This window comes from Piliocolobus tephrosceles, chromosome 5 (genome assembly GCF_002776525.5).
Source record: "Piliocolobus tephrosceles isolate RC106 chromosome 5, ASM277652v3, whole genome shotgun sequence".
Classification (NCBI taxonomy): domain Eukaryota; kingdom Metazoa; phylum Chordata; class Mammalia; order Primates; family Cercopithecidae; genus Piliocolobus; species Piliocolobus tephrosceles.
Genome location: NC_045438.1, coordinates 117,412,964 through 117,420,070, shown reverse-complemented (window position 1 = coordinate 117,420,070; position 7,107 = coordinate 117,412,964).

The window sequence follows — 7,107 nt, the reverse complement described above, 5'->3', positions numbered from 1 at the left end:
CAAAAATTTTAAGATAATAAATTTGCCATGATGTTTGTGGCAACAGCAGCAATAGGATGCTAGTGCATTATTTGAGGTACCTCTATAAAATAACCTCCATCTTTAGATACAAATCCTTTCAGGGTGTGGATTGAAAAATATGTTAAAGTGAAAATACCCCTAAAAGGTGTGATATATTTAACATTACAACATTGGTGTGGATTATTCTATCCATAAAACTATCCATAAATTCTAGAAGAAATAAGTCACTGGATAGGTAAGTTTAAAGGGAAGGACAGAGAAAGTGTAGGCTCAGTGCTTGAGATATATCTGGAATGAGCTGGTCAGAGCTCCTGAGATTTGGACAGTAAGGTTAGAAGAACTAAGAGACGCCAAAGGTAAAAAAAAATCCAAAATGCACATGTTAATAATTATATAATTTTCCCTTGAGATAGTCTTGCTTTTTTTTCTTTTTTTTTTTTTAGACGGAGTTTTGCTCTTGTTGCCCAGGCCGGAGGGCAATGGAACACTCGTGGCTCGCCGCAAACTCCACTTCCTGGGTTCAAGTGATTCTCCTGCCTCAACTTCCCAACTAACTGCGATTACAGGCACCCGCCACTATACCCAGCTAATTTTGTATTTTTAGTAGAGATCGGGTTTCTCCATGTTGGTCAGGCTGGTCTTGAACTCCTGACCTCAGGTGATCTACCCACCTCAGCCTGCCAAAGTGCTGGGATTATACACGTGAACCACCGGGCCCGGCAACCTTGCTTGTATACTCTTTACACAGAGAATTTTTACACATTCTCAAGCTAAGTACTCTATTTTTAATTAGGACATAAAAATACTAAAAAGAAAGAATAATTATGTAAATGAATGCAGCCACTATGGAGAAACGCATTGAGGTTCCTCACAAAAACACAAATAGAACTCCATATGAGCCAGCAATCCCACTACTGTGAAAAGGAAAATAAATTAGGAAGAGATATCTGCACCTCCATATTTATTGCAGCACAATTCACAATAGCCAAGTTATGGAATCAATCGAGGTGCCTAACAGTAGACGAATGGATGAATAAATGTGGTGTATATACCATGGAATACTATTCAGCCATAAAAAAGAAGGAAATCACATCATTTGTGGCAATGTAAGTGGAATTAGAGGACATTATGGAAAGTGAAATAAGCCAGGAACAGAAATCTGAACACTGAAGATTCTCATTCATATTTGGAAGCTTAAAAAAAATGTTGATCTCATAATAATAGAACAGAGGATACTATACTCTTGGAAGGGGGAAGAAAGGGATAGAGAAAGATTTATCAAAGGATATAAAATTACAGCCACACAGGAGGAATAAGTTCCAGTGTTCTACAGCACTGTAGGAGGAGTACAGCTAACAATAATATATAGTTTCAAATAGCTAGAAGTAGCACGGTGAATCTTCCCAACACAAAGAATTGAGAAATCTCTGAGACGATGCTAATCACTAATTAACTTGATCTATTCACTATACATTGTACACATCCAAACCTCACTATATACTCCATAAACATGTACAATTATTACGTGCCAATTTAGAAAGAGAAAAAAAAACATGAATGTATATTCAGCTCTAAATAATAAAATGTGGCTGAAATGTTTAGAAGTGACCTGTACCAATGTCTGTAATTTACTTTAAAATAGATAAAACAATAAGCTGGACTGATAAATGGATAGAGATGGATGAATGGATAGGTGTGAAATAAAGCTAATACAGAAAAATGTTTTAAAAAAATATATCAAGGATTGTGAGCAATCAAGGATTATGATTCCAAATACAATTGTTCAAGTTAAAATGTCTACATTATAACCATATAAACGCTCTCCTCGTGCACAAACATGACTTTATTTCTAAATTCTTAACATGATGCTTTCTGTCTCAGGGACAGACCTGTGCTAGGTGAGAAATGATACAGCTCTTTTGGAAAGTGAATGCACTGTTTAATCCAACACTTGTTTTACATTTTTGGACATTAATTGTAGAAATGCATCCAAATCGGGTTATGTCTTTTAACCAGAGACATTTGTTTATGAAATATCAGTTGTGTTCTTTCAGCACATCTCTAAGTATCTGAAAAGCAAAATTCAGGTTACTATATACTGACTACTTACAACCATATCACAAAGAATGTTTTGTTTTTGTTTTTTGATGACATAGCAAATATATTTATATGAAGATTCTTACCTAATCACATGGGAACTACATTTGATATTTGCTAGCTTATAAAAGGAAGAAAGAATAGAACAGTAGTTATAAAGCAAGTTTAATTACTTTTTAGAAGTAGATTATGCAGGTATAGAAGTCTGATGCGAGAAGAGAAAGAAAAAAATGCTTATTTTCTTACGTAGTGAAATATAATTCTAAAGCCAGTACTCAAAGCTCTTTAGAACTTGATTAAAAAAAACAAAAAACTTAACCACAAGTCAAGAAAGAGGGAGAATAAGAACACCATTTCTGAAATAGCAATAGTAATGTTTGAGTCCTGCCTTCCACCTTTTGGAGGTCTGAATTGTGTCTGCCAAGTTTGGGCAAATCAAGGCGATCCCTCTCAGGCACAGTTAAAACTGCATTTAGCTTAAGACCATTTTACAGAAATATGTAGTCTATAATATTAATAACGTATTAATATATAAGGAATTACTATTTTAGGGTGACTAAATCACCCTCATTTACGTGGGACTTTTTGGAGCATTTTAGTTTACCAAGGAAAGTCCCATGTCCTCAGAAAACCCGCAGTTTCAGACAAATCAAGACAGGTAGTCCAAATATAAATATATTTATCCTGATAAACTGTTATTTCAAGAATGATTTTACCCACTTAAAATGAGCAACTTAAAAAATAGACTGGATAAATTATCTCCTTTTTAAACAAAGGCAGCATTTATGATTTTTATTTAAATGAGGTAGAATATAGATAGAGTATATATTTTAAATCATAGTGGTATTGTAAATGTCAATTTAATTATTGGCTAAAATTTTAATTTATTTTCATTGCAATGTGAAATTAAAATGTACTTTTTTTCTTTTTAAGTTAATCATATTTTTAAAGCTCCAAATTAAGATTTTCCCTATGCACAGACACTACTTATCAAAACCCCAGACAAGCCAGCCATTGTGCATATATTCACACCCAGAATAAAGCATTTATATTTGTAATGCTATTTCAAGGCCGTGTATCAGATTTAAGATCTTTATTATCTCTGAGACAGGACAGCATGCAGACAAATGTCCTAATGGTCCAAGCTTTCAAAGAATGTTGGCGTTTATTCTATGGATCTGCATCTCTGCACGGCGACCAGACAGGACTGCGCATGACATGACTAAATACAATTCCATCTTCGCAGTCCCTTCTCTTTCCCCTTTGCCCCCAAATCCTCCTTCTTCTTTTTTCTGCTCCATCATTCGAACGTTCATTTTGAAGATATGCTTTTCACCGGGATTAAAACAGGGTTTGCATTTAAAATTTTCATTTACCAAACAGAAAAATATTTTACTAGAAGGGAATGGTATTAAGGGGAAATGATTTTCCGTGTGCCCTGAGGCCCAGCATAGACAGGACTTGATTTGCTATGTTCAGCTGGAATCTGGATTGATACGCAGAGATGAGAGGGGTTGTTTAATAAAATTTACATTTCATTTTCTCACTTGACACCAGTCTCCTGTCACTCATGGAACTGATGGGAATGCTGCAAATAACTTTTGTCAGAATCTAGTTGGGGAAACAGACTGGGAAATGAGAAGACAGGGGGAAAGGGAGGAGAGTCTAGCTTGTTTTTGTCTTTTGGCTTCAGTGATGGAACTAGACCCATTGAGTCTGGGGGACATGACAGTTGGTCACCTCCACACTGGAAGGACCAGGTACACCAGTGAGAAACCTGGGGAAGGCAGCTAGGAGTGGACATGACCCCGCTATGTACAAGGGCAGTAGTGATTGGAGGGGAATCTATGGATTGAAGGAGGGGTGCTTGGAGGACTAGCAGTTGTTTGTGTCAACTGAAAAAGAGATCAGAAGACATACAAACAAAGGCAAGAGGAGAGGATTAAATTCTCCTTCTTTCAGTGAAACCATAGTGTCTGTAATTTTACTCTTCAATCTAAACCAGAAGTGTCTGTTTTCCACTTCTGTGTAACAAATTATCACAAACATAGTGGCTTAAAACAACATCCATTCCTTAGATCTCGGTCCTGTAGGTCAGAAGACTGGGCAGGCTCACCCGGATTTTGTTCTTAGGGTCTCATAAGGCTGTTTTCTAGATGTTGGCTGATCTGGGCTTTTATTGGGAGTCTCAGGAAGAATCAGTTTCCATGCTTATAAAAGTGGTTGGCATAATTCATTTCCTTGGACTTCATTCATTATAGGACTATAGTTCCCTTTCCACACTGGTTGTCTTCTGTGGGCCAGTTCTGAGAGGCCACCTGTATCTCTTGCCAAGTGGCCTGCTCCATCTTCAAAGGAGCAAGGACACATGAAATCATTCCCAAGTTTGACATACCTCTGACTTCCTCTTCTGCCATCAGCCAGTAAACAAAATCTCTTCTTTTAAAACGTTCCTGAGGTAAGGCCCACCAAAATAATTTTGCCACCTTAAGGTCAACTAATTATTAAGCCTAATTTCATCTGCAGTATCCCTTTGCCATTTAATCATGGGTGGAACATCAGGTGGCTGAGATCATGGGATCACCTTAAAATTCTGCCTGTCACATTGTCCTTCCTATGTGTGATCCATGAGTGCCAGCCCAGGGGAGGTAGAAGGGCATGTTGCTGTGGCCAGCATAGCCAGTGACTTCTGAGAAGCCTGGAGATCCAGAAGGCTAGAAAACGAGGCCTTTAATGGAGTCCCCCTAACGGTGGAATCTGCGAACCAAAAAGGGATATATGGTCACTATGAGTTCCAGATAGAATTCCATTTAGGGCCTGTTTTTTTGTTGTTGTTGTTGAACCTTAGAAATAATAAGGATTATTTGTCAAAGGGAACTACTATATTATTAAGCAGGGGAGGGCCTATAGAATCAGAAGATATTTGAGTTACATATTGGTAAATATCTTAATTCACGTCTTTCATAAGAACAAAATGAGACTCAAAAGTTAAAATTACTTTCTATTGATAAGAAAGTTAGTTATAATTACTTTCTATTGATGCCAACCATGGTGTGACATGTTTCTACATTCTAATTCAAAGTGGTTTTTCCTTCACTTGACTTGGTATAATAAGCAAAGGAGGGATCTAACAACAACAAGGACAAAAAAAAAGCCCTTTGGGAGGCCAAGGTGGGCAGATCATGAAGTCGAGAAATTGAGATCATCCTGATCAACACGATGTAACCCTGTGTGTACTAAAAATACAAAAATTATCTGGTTGTGTTGGTGTACACTTGTAGTCCCAGCTACTTGAGAGGCTGAGGCAGGAGAATCGCTTGAACGTGAGAGGTGGAGGTTGCAGTGAGCCTAGATCATGCCACTGCACTCCAGTCTGGCAACAGAGCAAGACTTGGTCAAAAAAAAAAAAAGAAAAGCCTCTGCAAGATCCAGAGGGCTCAGGGCTGTTTAGGCAGGCAGTTCAGCCTTGAGCATGCAATGGATGGTCTAAAAGGAGTGGGCATGGTGTGTAAGTGGGCACATCCCCTTGATTTCGTGGATTCCGTCTGTATGAGAAATGTAGCTAGGGGTGGGGTGAAGTCAAAGTGGAGCCCTCTAGAGCACAGAGTTTAGGACAGAAACTTCTGTTCACTAGGTCTAAAGGTAAGTATCAGCTCGGGTGTCATATATGTCTGATGCAAGTTTCATTCGGCATATCAAGAAAAGAGGAAAGTTAGAGACCATTTACTCTGTGATCTCCCAGTGTATAAATTAGACTAGGGAAGTAGCATTTAACCATGCCTTAAAAATATCAAGAGAGTAGGATGCTGAAATATTCATAACACTTGCACTTCTTTCCAAGTAAGTAGAATTTTTCCTAATACCTAATCTCTTCAGTTACAGTGGGTATTCTTCTGTCTGGCCCAATCTGAATTGAAACCATGCCTACCATCTTTTAATATAATTTCACATGTTTAAAATGGTTATTAATTATTCATTCAGCCTTTTATTTCCTGTGCTCTACAGCAATTCATCACTGATGAATCCATGATCTGGGAATCAGTAACTCTTCTAGTCACACTTATATATTTCCTCCTACCTGAAAGGTCCTCTTCTCTATATACTTACACTTTACCTATTCTTTTAAATCATACTTAAGTTTTCCTTCCCGATGAATAATTCTTTTCTTATTACAAATATTATTTTGCTCTTTTTGCAATTATTATTGCCTAGTATACAAGAAGGATGGACAATATAATTACTTGGAGAGAATTGAATCTGTAGAAAGAATTACCCAAATGTTTAAATTAAAATAATGGGAAAATATAGTATGATTTTCTAATTATTCCTACACAGCAACAGCTCACATTGGTTTCTGACACCTTTTCTAAAACACTGAAGTTAAAAAATACTCGAATGATGTTTTCATAATTTTATAGAGTAAAGGTTGTGATTAAAACATTTTATAATCAGCTGTTATTTTCCATGTATGAAGCCATTTTTATGACAAAAGGGTACAGAAATAATATATCCCATATAACTTACTTGAAAAAAATTACTAGAAGATGTACTTCAACATATTAAGATATAACTGTGATTAATGAGTCATAAATTGGTAAGCCATGATAATAAAAGATTATCTAACAATACAGGAGTAAATTCAATATAAAGATACATCCAAATAGTTGTTATACATTTGGTTATAAAACAAAATGCAAACACTAAAATCATTTTTAAAAGAAAAAATACAAATATTAAAAGAATAACTTGAAATGGCTGTTAATATAATTTGTGGTTGATATTACCAATCTCACTATCCAATAAAAAAAGATTGGATGGGTGAGATTGCATTGAGGCAGGAGTATAAAATTATATTAAATTTAATGCATTAAAAAAATAAGATACCATTTCAAGCTTGCAAACCTTTACAATATACGCTTTCAAGAATATAGGGGAAAGCATATGCAATATTGATGATATGAGAAAATGTCTTAGTCATTTTGGGCCACT